At 37.1% G+C, this 14,521-nt stretch overlaps 1 protein-coding gene across 14 annotated transcripts in view; it reads left to right on the top strand.

The window, feature by feature from the left end:
- TRAF3 (TNF receptor associated factor 3) overlaps nt 1-14,521 on the top strand; it is a 73,202-nt gene that overhangs the window by 17,235 nt on the left and 41,446 nt on the right. For 5 of the 14 annotated variants that reach the window (XM_064512050.1, XM_064512057.1, XM_064512056.1 and 2 more), the window contains 3 exons: nt 440-2,577; nt 3,881-4,055; nt 4,881-5,024. The exons of 4 other annotated variants lie outside the window; for them this stretch is intronic. The gene's annotated coding sequence lies outside the window, so the exon portion shown is untranslated. Of the gene's footprint in view, nt 1-439; nt 2,578-2,616; nt 4,075-4,880; nt 5,025-14,521 lie in introns of those variants that run through there. 5 more of the 14 variants (XM_064512046.1, XM_064512047.1, XM_064512049.1 and 2 more) reach the window with 5 other exon arrangements.

Raw genomic sequence — 14,521 nt, 5'->3', positions numbered from 1 at the left:
GCAGTAGGGCTTGTGTTTTCAGAGCATAGCAGCTTGGGGATCTGTGGCCTGTTCCTAAGCAGATTATCTTCATATCTTTCTGTAAGAATTTGTGTCTTGGCCTCATTAGTGCTAAGCACTGCCCCTGCCCTTCCCCCCCCGCAAAAGTGCTGTGCATGTCCTTAATGGTATGTGAATCACAGCTAGGGAGCAACTAGGATGCACATTGCCGTCTTCAAAGCATTCTCAGTGTTCTGAAGCAAAATAAGTTAAAGTGTTACTAAAGTGCTAGTTCTGTACTAAATGTGGAAAGTGAAAACTATTAAATCCTATTTTACCATTTATGTTTATTTTTAGGGGGAAAGGGATATTTTTTTGGTCCTCCTTCCCCTAACTTTAACAAGACATATAATTATGTTTTTGTGTTCCTTATTTCCGGTTATTTTTTCACTTTTGGCAGTTCCCAACTTAAGACTGAAGTCCTGTTATACAAGGTAATACGTATACAAGTATATGAAGAGATGGGAGCTTGGTAGGTGTCCAGGTAAGATGAGAGAAAGGAAGCATTATACCTCTTCAGCGAAGGAGAATAAAAATGTACAGAAGTGCTCTAAGACATGCAGAAAGTATGTGATAGTTCTCAGTTTGTCCTATTTCAAAGCCAACAGCCATTTCCCTTTTCAAGCCCGCTATTGTATTTTTTTAATGTAGTACTTAACATTTAGTTAACAAACTCAGGAAGAGATTCTAAACTGAAGATGACCTTTAGCATTAAAGACATTCTTTTTAGTGGAAACAAGCTAAAATAAAACTAACTAAAACCTTGTTAGGGGTCCTAAACTAGGTATATGTTGTCCATTGCAGAAAAGAGAGGAAAAAAGAAAAGAGAAATGAGAGGTGGGGAGCGGAAGTAAAGCTACTGTCCTAGTGCGTGGCAATTTAGCAGTCCCTCTGAACAGTAAGAAGTGACCTGTGCATTGCTGTGAGAAATCTTTCTTTCATCTGTGAGTGGGGGAATGGGTAGTAGATATGCTGATTTTTACCTGTGAGTCTACCTAGGTTGCCTGTTACTCTTTCTTTAAAAAGGTCGATGTATACACTATCAAAAATATGCCACCAAAACCAGCTAGGCTTTTCATTGCTGTGAGCCAGAAGCCAAAAGGATATGTGTTCCTCCAAACTCTTTCCCATTTCCTTTCTACTCATCCCCAAATAACCTGCTTTGGATGGTAGCTACTTTCTTCTGGAGAGGAGAAGGACATGGTGAGGGGAGGTGCAATAGATGCTGAAGAGCTATTGAAGGTTTCTGAGCTTTGGATATCATTGCTAGCATGGGTTCAGCCTCACCTAATGTCCCAGGGAGGCCGAAACAGAAAAGACTGAGCAGGATCCTCCCCCAAGGAGGACAGGAATCTCAAGGAACAATAGTTGCTGATGGTAGGCAGCTGGGCTGCTATGGGCTGAAAGACCTGGCCTTGAGCCTTGCTCTGTAGGATGCAAAAGGAAGGAGAGGTTAAAGCAGTAATGAGAGTATTGTTGCAAATGAGCTAACAACTGGCCGATTGATGCTGAGACTGTCATTGTTGCTCCTAAATGCAGCTGGGGAGGATGAAGGGGTGGGGGGAGAAGCTAAACCAACGTTCTCTGTTAAAGTGAGTACAAATTAGGCCTTCAGTTTCTAAAACTTCTTTAATACTGTGATGTATTCTTTAGCTGCTGTTGTGGAACACTTTAAAAAAAAAAAAAAAAAAAAAATCACAAATGCCCCTGCTGGGCAGAGGGCACAAATGTCACTGGGTAATCATAGCAATTTTAATTGTGTAGGGAAAGCATCCAAGTGTTAAAATAGTTAATTGACTAAACTCCCTGATTCAAGCAAGAAAAACAAAAAAAACCCACCAAAACCTTGGACTTTTTTGCCTTATTTTTTAAGCACATTTAAATTTGAAACTATAAATGGATTTTAAAATGTTAAAGTTGTTTATTTAGTGACTTAAATGTTTATATAGCTATTTTAAAATTTAATTTTGTTGTAATTTCCTCTGTTTTGCTGTAAATTCAAAATTTATCCTATGAAAAATAGAGGAAAAGAGATGCAGGAACATGAGAAGCAGAACAGTAGAGAGAATCCTAGAGATTCCACAGAGCTTTGCGGTTTGTTCCATTGAACCACATCTGATACGATGTGATGTGACTTGAGCAAACTTTACTGTAGCTTGTTTCTTTCCTGGGCTCTTTCAATGCTCCCCTGGTTGCATAGCCTTCAGAAAGATTGCAGTGCAGTAACTGGTAACAGTTATTAGTAGGAGGGGAAACTCAAGCTGTGGTGACTCTCCTCTTGCTAAGTTGTGTTACTGAGATCTGCGTTTTGGAGTAGGAGATGATGAATAGATGCCCTCATGTTCCAAATTCTGAGATTTGGTTGTTTGCAGAAAAGCACTTGGATAAGTCTTCATTAGGTGTTCCTAGCGGCTGCATGTTGTGCAGCACAGCCGCTGAATTTATTGATGCAGTGTTGTTTTCCTTGATATGAAAAACTTGCAGTTTGTGCCTAATACTTTGTTTTTAATTCTCTGTGCTCAGACAGTGGAGAATAAGGTAAGTTTGTTGTTGTTGTGTACCATTTAAAGGATAATGGCAGTAATTGCTGCATGTTGTAGCATGCAACAATAACTGACTTCTATCAGAAAGTAAAGTTTTCGATTACCTTTTTTATTGCTGATAACTCATTGAAATTCATTGTACTAAAAGCCTTGAATTATCTAGTATTTTGAAGCTGACAAACAGGTATTTGCACTTCATGAGTTATCTGTACTACATACATTATTTGCACTTTATCTGTATTAAAAGCTTTTTCTTTTGAGTCAGTTTTCACTTTTATCCAATATAATAATGAAGAATTGTTTTCAAAAGCAGCGTTCTTGGAATGTTTCTCCTCTTATATTAATCTTAAGAGCTAAAAACCAATCCTTTCTATGTCTTATACAGTGGGTTTTTTGTTTTTTTGGTTTTTTTAATTCAGGATTTTAAGGGTATGGTGCTGTTACAATGTTACAATTTAGCTTTAGTGTTCAGCATGCTCCGTGAATCAGAAGGGATTGGGGTGTAGGGAGAAAAAGCAAAGGCTGGAAGCTTGAAACTCCCTGCACTGTATTCATCTTTATAGCTGAGAATATAAATGTAGAGCCGCCAGGGCAATTATAATTGGTTTCCTGCACAGTAACCATGTATACTACAACATTTATATGGGGGCTGATTTAGAACTTACATTTCTTGCTGAGTTACTATATAAACATTTAGTCCAGAAAATAGTACTTGGTTTGTGACATCTGTAAAAATTATGGATTGATTTGGAGTTTTTATACTATTTTGGTGGGGCAAGTCTTATGTAATTGCATGTCTCCTTTTTATATGAATTAGAGTTTATTCATGTATTCTCCTTTAAATCTTAGTACCTGCCTATTTTTACAGCTACTTTGTTTCTAGAGTGAAACAGATTGGGCTTTTATTGGTCACTCTATTTCTTGGGACAGAGTTTGTAAGTTTATTAATCTGGGACTTAAAAGGATTACGGTCCAATGGTAGCATGGCTGCTGCTTTGTTAATAGTGATAGCCTTGCCTTTCCCCTGCCAGAGGTCCAAATCTGAGTTGAAGCATGTGACAGAGCTCAAAAAATGAAGGCCAAAAAAAAAAGACTCACTGAATAACTCTGGAATTCTACAACATTCCTCAAGACTAAATAAATGTTATCTTGGTCTCATGGTACAAAATAGCTTGCATTAGACATGGTTATGAGAATGAAGGCTCAGTACATTTAGTGGCTCATATGTAATTCTGTGACTATGTCTAAATTCCTGTAACCAGTTCTGTGTAACTGCTGAGGCTGATCCTTTTTTGCAGAGTTCTGTGCAGGATGACATCTGGGAATACACTGCCAAGGTGAGCCCTTGGTGCCAGTCTGCTTAGTGTCATTTGGGAACGTCGTTGCTGTGGCACTACGGAATAGCCAGTCAGATTTTTCAGAGTACACTGACGCTTTTAGACTCCGTGATAGGTGGACACAAACTTAATTGACGTGAGTTGAGAGACTAAAGGTACTGCAAAAATGTGGTTTAACTGTGTGTAGTGTAAATGGGTCAGTTGAGGTTACTGCAGCAGGGTCAACAATGCTTTTGTCCTTAAAGTGTAAATATGAGAGACTGTGGTATACTGGGGGCTTGGGCATTTGTTGCATCTAGGGGCTTGGGCATTTGTTGCATCTAAACTTGACTAGCAGCTTGTTGGAATGCACATAGAAAACTTAAATACTTGACGGGAGATGTGCTTTAGTTATGCTTTCAAACTCTTTCCTTCTTTTGTCAGTGCCTGTGAAAATACAGAGATCAAATAAGCTTCCCCAAACCAGGCTGCTTTCTTAAGGCTTTTTTGTTTTGTTTTGTTTGTTTTTTGTTAAAGAAATGCCAGAATAATTAGTTTCACAGAATTGGTCTAACATTTCTAAATGGAATTTAATAGACTGTTAACAAGAAAATTGCACTGCTCTGAAGATTTTGTGCAGTCTATAATGACAACTAGTGTATCTGGTTGGAGAAGTTTGTATGCATGTGAGGTCAGGAAAAACTGGCCATGATTTTTTACTTTGTGCATGTCCTTCTATAATGTTGCCTTGCTGAAAAGTTCTTTGTGAATAGCAATGGAGGAGAGGAAAACAATCATTTAAAAATCATACATTGGTATGTTACTGTACTGCCCTTAATCCATTTTATTTTTAAAGTTTTTCATTAAAGAAAACGCTTGTCTAATACTTCCTCAGGTTCATTAGACTAACTTCACAGATGCTGAAAAACCTTTTTAGGGTTTGTGAATGCAGGTAACATAACTTACATTTTTCTTTCTTCAGGACAAAGAGAGAAACTGTGCAAACTATAGCAAAGCTGCTCTTATTGTCAAGAGTAAAGAGAACATTTACAAGGCATTGAGAAGGCCCATTCTCCTCTCTCCTCAAGCTGCAGATCAAATGAGATTCAAATAAAATAAAGGAAATGTAAGCAATTCAAAAGTTGGTTCCAAACCATGGTTTAGAGTGTGAAGGAAAGAAGGGTACGAATTTCATTAAGGAAACTAACGCTGGTACCGTGGAAATCAAGAGTAGCTTTTTAAGCTAACAAGGCTACTTTTAATATAGTAGTCTCTTCAGTTGTTTTTCAAGGAGCATTGTATGTAAGAAGGAGTATATAATTTTCAGATTGATATCCAGTTTACCTGGTAGTATATAGCTAGGGAACAGGTTAGAAGGGGCAGTGAGTAAGAGCAAAGGTTGTGTTAGGAAGAGACAACAGCTATTAAGGATTTCAAGCATTGTACTGTCCTGATGACAGCCTACGTACTGATGTGGTGTTTAAATGGAAGAGGTTTTTGGAACCGGTTCTTATGGGGAACCTGTGCTGAAGAGCACATTTGAAGAAAACACATAGATTTTCTGGAATCATGCATTAACTGCTAGATTGGAGACTCATCTTTAATCATCTGATGTTTGTGACTTGGGGGTTGCTCGATGCTATTTACATCTGTGTAAAATCTCCAGTGGTACTGTACTGCTTTGCATGGCTGTGATAAGGTGAAATTCTTTCTTGGTACTTCTAGTTTTAATATAATTTTTTGGCTGCTGGGACAGGTGTTCTGTTTGTCAAGATTGAAAATTGTGATAGCGTTGGATAAATTTTGAGGGAGAGAGATTTATTTGAAATTGTAGATTCATCATCTTTCTCTCATAGGGATTTCTGCCTTTCGTTTGAATCATGGCTCAACTGGACTGTGCTCCATGCAAACTGCATGAGCTTACCAGTTTATGGTTAGGAGATAAGAGGAGGTTTTGCCACTACATTTGTTAAGGAGTTAGTAGGATTTTCTTTTTCTTTTTTTCTTCTTTTTTTTTTCCTTCCCTCTCCTAAAGCATGAGTGTTTGGTTAGAGGAGAACATTGTACCTTTCCACTGTATTGAAATAGGTGGTTAGGACTGGTGTGGAGTATTTTTCCACTTACTTGCCATCTCCAACTTTACTGGAAATCTTTTCCTTTTGTGCCTTGTTTTTAATTCAGCATCTAGTCACACACGTACAAAGTTTCCTCCTCATGGGCATCAAAAATGTGATACAGCTTTCTGTGAGAGTTGACATTTATTTTGATGATCTTGGTCAGAATTTCCATGTATGACATTTGGTTCCGTTACACTGCTGCTATGATGAAAGGTAGACTCTAGGAAAGAATTACTGCAAAAATCTGTGCTGTAGATTTTTGTCATGTTTCAAGGTAAAACTTAGATGCGCTAGCTGAGGGCTTGATTGAAACTACTGGTCAAAACTTGGCAGATTAGAAAAAACAGAGATATATAAAGGATGGCTTGTGAGCACAGAAAGTTTGTATTAATAGAGATGAGTTCTCACTTGCATATTATATTCAGCTCTGGCCACTCATTTGCAGGAGTAGGGGGAGAAGAATCTGGAGATTATTTCTACTGATCATTAGAGATGTAAAATTTTTATATGGGAGGAGAGAGAAAATTGGGATTGTCCTCATTCAGCTGAACTTAGATACTGTGGCTTTGCCGTAATTACAGCTGTTGTTCACCCTCTGTAACTGCACTAATGAAATCTTTTAGACAAGTACAGTAGTTCTTTGGACTAATAACACCAACATATCCGTGTTCTAAAATGGGATAACCTTCACTTATACATACTTGCTGACAGCTGTGCTGGTGATAGCTGTGTTTTATTAAAACTCTAGCGCAGCCAGTGCCCAGGAGAAGAAATTACAAAAACTACGTAAAGAAAGAATATTGTGTGCTTGCATATACCTAGTGTATCATTCTTTTGTTCCTGAATAAGTGGCTTGAAAAGTGAAAGATTAAAAAATAACCAAAGGAAAACAGTTTTTGACAGTATATAATTAACCTATAGAACTTTCTGCTCTGAGATAATGTTAGGAATTTTCTGCTTTTTTTTGACCTCCAAACAATTGCTTCTAGGGTTAGCAGAACTGTAGGGGAAATGGGAAACATACTTAACAGCTGTTTTGTAATTATTTTTTTTCCAGCTATTTTATTTTGTCAGAATCTCTTGACTGTATCTACTGAAAGCAAATACTGCTATTGGATAGGCTTAAATGAAATTTGACAGGATATGTGGCTGTGCTTTGGGTTATGAGTCTATCATTTGTAGCCTTGTTGTTGTAGAGGCTATTTATTGATGGAAGAGAAATTCCAGGAGCTAGATTGTGCCTAGCTTCATGAATATATGTTTTTGCATTTTTTTAATGTATTTTGGGACTTTATGCTTTATTGTAGGAAACTCATCCATATATGTTCTTTATTGGATTCAATTTGATACTTTTTTGAGACCTTCTAAAGATATCTGTGTAAAAGCTTCTAGAACAATGTAAAACAGGTGGAAGAAAGGTTTCTTCACCAATTGTGTAATGTTGTAGTGGTAGTTGAGCTCATGTAGTGAGATGAGGGTTTCATGACTTCTCTTGCTATTTGTCTACAATATTATACGTAGTGTTGTCAGATCCTGGAATTGCTTCCCATAGATCACAAAGCATTGGGCTGCACTTTGTTTGGAAAGTCTTATGACAAGAAAGAGCCCATTTTGGGGGGGGGGAAGGAAGGATAGGAAGGAGTGGGAAGATGGTTTCTTCCTGTCCAGACCTCATTTCTAGGAGGCTATACACTGGCAACTCTTAAATCTCAGTGAAAGAACACTCTAAAAATAATACTTTCTACTTGTGCAGACCAGGGATGTTATAAAGAGTAAGCAGTAGTGTGCTAATCTTACAGCTGGGGAAAAAACAAAGTGGCAATGTCTTAAAATCATGTAGCCTTTCAGTAGAACTAATGACAAAATTCCAAACTGCCACTGTATTATTGGAAGCTTCATTGCCTAGATATGGGTTATTTACAAAAAGTGGGGAATCACAGCTGTCTGTCCTTTGAATAGCTATGACTGAAGCAACAACTTTTAAACTCTCCTCTAATCTTACAGACTCAAGCCTCTTGCTCTAACAGTGAAAGGCCTCTGCATATTTTTAAATTTGATATTTGCTCCAACTGGAAGTTATTCTTTGCATTCTGCATACCTAGAGTGTACTTGCATGGATCTTTATAATACAAGTGGATAGTCTTTATCAGCAGAAATTCCCCAAGAGATCTCTAAGTATTTTTATTTAGTTTCTAGTGCAACACCTGGAGGCTTTCAGGTTTGAATTTTCAGAAATAAAAATGCATGATTATTTAATTGGATTGTCATTAATACATTAAGCAAAATTGCTCTATTCAGTATTTATTTGGTAGAGATGAGCACTGTTTCATTGATATTAACTAGAAGAGCCCTTTGGCTTTAAGCATGCCATAAGAAGTTTTTAACCTGAACTGGCAACTTCATATTCCAAATATGAAGACAAAAGTCTTTCTGAGGCCTTGTGGATGATGTGAAAAGCAGCAGTTTTTAACGTCTCTCTTTAAGAAGCAGCAGTCCTGCACAGTTCTACCAGAAGTGTGCTTGAAAGTTTGCTTATCTTCTGTATTTTAATTTTTTTGTTTGTACAGGAGTGATACACACTTGCTTTTGGGTAGTGATGTGAAATTTAGTCAGAAAAATTTGTAAAGCAGTCTTACAGTCTTCACATGAGATGTACTGTAGAAGGACAAAATTCTGATTGATTTTTATTAATTCTTAAAACCCAGTGCAAGAAACAAGCATTCAAAGGGACCTGTTGCTTTATCTTTTAATAGTGTCCTGTCTAAACTGATGCTGTAGAGATGGCTTGTTCTCAAAATCTCCATAGGATCTACTGATCTGAAACCTTGAGAAGGTTGAGGTAAACCTGCAACTTAGCATTGGCCAAGCAAAATAATAAAATAGTTTGATATTTTGGAAAGTAATCATAATCCGAGAAAATGGAAATTTGCGTTCAGGTTCCAGGTAGAAGAATCTTTTAATGAGACTTTGCAGCTGGAAAAACAAATACTACAATAAACTAGAGGGATTTTATATCCTTCTCTTACATAATGACTTGGTCTACAAGAGCATATTTGTAAAGCCTAAGTGACAACAACAGAAAGGAACAAATTAGTTCCCTTCTTGTATTGCCTGCAGATATGTTTTGTGAATCTAAATCTTCAGTTACAAAAATCCCAGCTTCTTCCACAAATACCTTTATAAAGGCAAAAATGCTTTACAAAGCAAGGAAGTTGGACTTCTGATTCTGAAAGTTCTGGGTCTGACTTAACGTTTGGTAAAAATCCTCGAACCTCATTTTTGCTCTTGAAAACTCAACTTCAGTAACATTTTTATTAGAGATGTCAAAACTGGAATTCACTTCAGTATAACCAGAAATATTAGCACAAGTGGTTTTTCTTAGATTCCATTTTAATTGTATTTTAACTGATTTTGTTTTTTCTAGCTGAATAATCAAAAAAACCCTAAGCTTTCCCAAACTTCAAAATGTTGGTCATTGAAAATACAATATAAAGCAAAACAGTGGAGATGAACCTTGTCTCACTTCATTAAACAAATGATGGTTTGTGTCTACCCCCCACATTGTGATACATAAATAAAAACAAATGAAGAGGAAGTTGCCGTTATGAGTTGGTATTCCCCCCCCCCCCTTTCTTCCTGAATAAGAAGTAATGATTATAGACAAACCTAAAGATGTCTTCCAGAATAGTGCAAAAATCCACCTAAGAATAGCGAGAGATCATGACTGGTGTACAAATGAATGTCTTTCAGGCAATTTATGTGTTGACAGTGTCCTTTTGGCATGTTAGTTTCTGGAATTTGACTAATATTTGGAGTTTTTCCAATGTAGAAAAAGTAATTCTTACTGATTTGTATTTATAGTATTCAAAAGTCAGCTGTATAAAATGGAAGACCAGGTAATATTTTATGTAGGTGAGTTAGCTTCCATAGGACTGGGACTATATTACTCTGGTTTTTGAGCTTTGGATGTAGGCTTAGAAAACTTAATTTGGATAGACTAGAAATAATTTGTTGTGGAAGTCAGATACCATCATCTCAGTTTTCTGGGATAGCCATTTCTAGTTCCACAATATTTAATTTCAACATTGAATTCAAAAAATGCAGAATCATACTGAAGTTGCATTTATTTAATTTACCGGCTTCCTCTATACTCTACTCTATTCAGAATTTCCTGGGAGGATGATTCCGTTAAACATCAGCTGCATTTTAAAATTGGATTTACTAATATTTTGGGGATTTTTGAGAAGGCAGTTTTCCTGTAATTATATATAACAAGCCTCTTAGTGCTTTTTTTCTCCCCCCCCCCTTTTTTTTCCTTGTCTTGTGTGACACCTTTGCCTCCAGATATGTTCTTCTTTTAATAATAACAGGAACTGAGGTAAGGGATTTTAAGCTAGGTAGTACTGCAGATTAGATTTCAAGGCTGGATTCACTTAAGAGTCAGCACAGATGCATTCTGCCAGAAATTGGCAATGCAGAAAGTGTCCTTCATGCACTTACCAGTCAGCAGTGCAGATAGACTATCTGCTGCTATGCTGCTAGACAGATAAAATTTCATTGGATTTGAAAATAAGATCTAATTGATTAACTGAGTGGAAAAGAATAGCATCCATTGATAGGTCTGGGTTCAAAACAAAGCAAAACAACCCCTCAATGACTTGACTTTAAAAGGCAGCAGATTTTTTGATGATTATTTGATGTTTTCAGAGTAGTGACAGGATAAAAAGATTTTATTGTCTTGAGTTGATGTAGTTTAAAAGCAAGATGTTTCGTATAAATTATGCAACGGATTCTTCTTTAAGGCATACCTCTGGAGGAAGAGTGGACTTTTTAAGGACACTTACATGAGATGTCTTTTACTGGGATAATATGTTTTGGCCAAAACCATTTGGACATGCCATCTGTCCTAATCCTTGCTATTCCCTGTCACGATTTGTCATGGGTGGTTCAAATTTATTGTTTCCTGATAATAGTAGGCATGAATGGGAAACATAGTGAATGACTTCTCTTTTGGGTGCGTGTGATTTGAACTTGCCATTTGTAACGTGAACCAATGGCTCGCTGTGCAACAAAAATAAAGGAAATGTTAGGCTTGCTGTAAAATGGGAAGTGGAGAAAATCTGGATTGATGTAAATAGTTTACCATAAAGACAGAGTGTTCACGATGCAAATATAAACTGTTTTTGCTAGCTCTCTTTTCAAACTGTTTATAAAATAGTTCCATAACAGGAAAGTACCTTTAACTTCAAATAGATGACTATGGCACAGACATTTCCCAGAATGTCTAATCTTAGTCTTTTTCTTTTGTGATAGTTGAGTATTTTCTTCTGTAAACAAGAGCCAAACATTACAAAAAATATATGGTGTTGACCCACTTCCTCAGCATGGGACTGGCATACATATCTCAATCATGGACTTCCCCAAAACAGCAGAGGAAGAGATTAAAGTACAGTTTGTCCTGAGATCATCTGACCATTTTTTGACCTTTCCTATTCTTTAAATATTTCAACAAAAAACCTCCTATAGGGATATGGATCCCAAATGGAGGTTAATTTCATAGGTGAAATGCAATAATCTTGTATGTATTGCAATAAACAAGATCCAATGCATACTGTTAGTTTGGACAGCATGTCTCGTATCTGCTGAACTGTGACTCAGGTTTTCAAAGCTTAAGAGATCTTTGATTTCTAAAAAAGCCTTTTCATTTCTTGCATTCAGATAATTTTATAATGTGTTTTGGTAGCCCGCTGAGATTATGCAATAATTATTAAGAGCTGTAGTTAGCAAGCGTAACTCAAAATACAAACACTTTCTGTTTTTACTACTGCCTCAGGCTCAATCTTAAAACTTAAAGCCATTTTGCCAGGGCATGTGATGTGATTCAAAAGAAATGTTGTTAACTTTCAAAAAGTAATAGTTGAACGTAGTGTCTTACGGATTTGATTTTTTTCCCCCCTCCCCCCACTAGCGGGATATGTTAATTCTGTTAATTCTACTCAATGTATTATTGGGTAATTGTTAAAAGTGTCAGTCCTTAGGCTCCTAAATATTCCAAAAGGAATTAATACTAAATTATTACTTATAAATGTTCCTGTTCTCATCTCTTAATACTGATGTAATTATTTTGCGCATCACTGCTATGCTTTCTTTTCCATTTAGAACATAGAAATGCTTCATCTTGCTTAGTGTAATGATAAATGTATTGGAACTGTTTCCATGAAAGCGTAGTCTAGCAGGCTTACTAAACTGAGTTCCTTGTACTGGGATAAATACTGTAAGTCATTTCACATGAGTGTATGGACTCATTTCTGTAACAAATAGTGCTGAGGAAGAAGAAACGCAGAATAAAACAATATACATCTAACTTACGATTCATTTTTTGTTATTCGGTCATCTTGCAAACTAGAACGTGGGAAAGACACAATGTTAGGTCTGTGATTCAAGTGGCATGCAAGGTTGTTCTTTTGCAAAAACATCAAGATACCCAATTTTTATACTTCTGATTTTCCAGCTCAGATAGGAAAATGAGGAATACCCTGTACCACTCAAGCCAAAAGTAGTTTTGCTATTGGCCTGATAACTTTACAGAATAGAGTCCTTAAACATTATCGTGAAATATAGTTTAGTTGCTTGAGAACATAGCAATTGATGTATTGGATCAGACCTTTTTTCTATACAAGAAGATCACATCATAGTTACTGTAATAAAATACCCTCCTCCCGGTAAGAGCGGTTAAGCACTGGAACAGGTTGCCTAGAGAGATTGTGGCATCTTCATCCTTGGAGGTTTTCAAACCTTGGCTGGACAAGGCCTTGGGCAATCTGAGCTAGCTTTGAAGTTAGCCTTGCTCTGAATAGGAGGTTGGACTAGATGACCTCCAGAGGTTCCTTCCAACCTAAACATTTCTAGGGTTCTACAGTAACAAATGACTGTGAAGAGCGTTCAAGTAACAGAAGCTTTTATTGCAGAGAATTGCTGTTTGTATACATACACAAATGTTCCTATCCTGTTCGCTTATATCCAAGTACTGCTTTTTCCTATTGATCTTCGTCCTTTCTATTTTGCATATGATCTCAAGGTCGTCTTCACAGTTGGCTTCCATTTGTTTATGCAAAGGAGATGTGTGCTTCTAGAAGTGCTGGGCGAAGTTTAAAATAGTTAAAATATGCAATTTCTTTTAACACAAGGGAAAAACAGTATTATGTATCATTACTACTTTTATTTTTGCATGGGAATTAGAGTTAATAGTTGAGTATTTTGCATGAAAGAAGATAAGGAATGGTCTCATCTGTTCACTATGTAAAGTTGTATCTAGCGTTGGTTGCCAGCAGTGAACCCTCACCGCCACTCCAACATTTCCTCGTAAAGCAGATTCTGGAAATATCTCAGTACTGATTGCTTGTCCTGTACATGTTATACAGAAAACATGACTGGTGCTTCAAACATGACAAGTACATGGGGGGGTGGAGGGGAGAAGAAAATCAAGAGTTCCCCTCTACAGACAAGAGCAGGGAAAGTGATGAGACTTCTGATTTTTGTAAAAGGCAAAATCTGGGCAGTTCTGTGCTTTCAGGACTGCCACTCCAATCTGCTTCAGTCCTTGCCTGTGTGTTTTGGGGGAGTGGTTTGAGCTATTTATGTTTTACTTCTTAGCTGTTCTGTGCCCCTGTCCAGAGTCAACTGTGGGGCTTCTACCTGAATGCCAGGCTGAGGCAGTGGTTGGATATTGCGAGAACAGGTCTCCACATATCCTCATATCTGAGAGCTTTAGAGGCATGATTCCTGTGGTAGACCTCCCTGCTCATCTTTAATTTTTCTGATGTTCGTGTTGCACTGAGTAAATTGATACTGTGTTGTCTCCAGTGTACTGCTTTCAGCTTGTGTTATTGTTTTAATCTTTCATCAAGTAATGGCTGCTGTATATTATAATTGCATTTAGAAGTAGGAACAGGACTGTCTAAAAGGTGGTGAAAGAAAGATGCATGTTCTTTTCAGTAAATACATATGTGTGGTAAGAATTTATTAGCCACTACAAAACACTGAAATACTAGGCAAAGTTTATTTATTTTTTTAATCATTTATTTTAAGGTGAAGATTTCTGTATGATAACTAGAAGCAGTAATTCTTAGTGATAGAAAGCACATGGGCTAGCAAAACTTAAGAGCCATAAATACCAATCTAGTTACCTGATGCTTTGGTTCTCTGAGGGTATCCTGTAAATTTTTTAAAAAAGAAAATTCCGTGAAGAGTGAAATTAGAAAAGTTTGATTTCCTACTGATTTGTGCACTCTATCCCTTTTTCACCTCTTTTCTCCCCCTCACAAAAAAACAATCACCAAAAGCTCACAAATAAGATGATATTGGAGTAGACTGAGACCGTAAACGTTGCCTAGACAGGAGGGAGCGAGTGGCCTTGGCTAGTACTGATGCAGCTGTGTACTGACTGGCCAGTTGATAAACCGCCCAGAGCAGGTAATGACTGAGGTTGCACTTCAGCCTTTTGCTT

Source organism: Dromaius novaehollandiae, chromosome 5 (genome assembly GCF_036370855.1).
Source record: "Dromaius novaehollandiae isolate bDroNov1 chromosome 5, bDroNov1.hap1, whole genome shotgun sequence".
Classification (NCBI taxonomy): Eukaryota; Metazoa; Chordata; class Aves; order Casuariiformes; family Dromaiidae; genus Dromaius; species Dromaius novaehollandiae.
The sequence above is the reverse complement of the archived record's forward strand: the minus strand, read 5'-3'. Positions and strand labels throughout refer to the sequence as shown.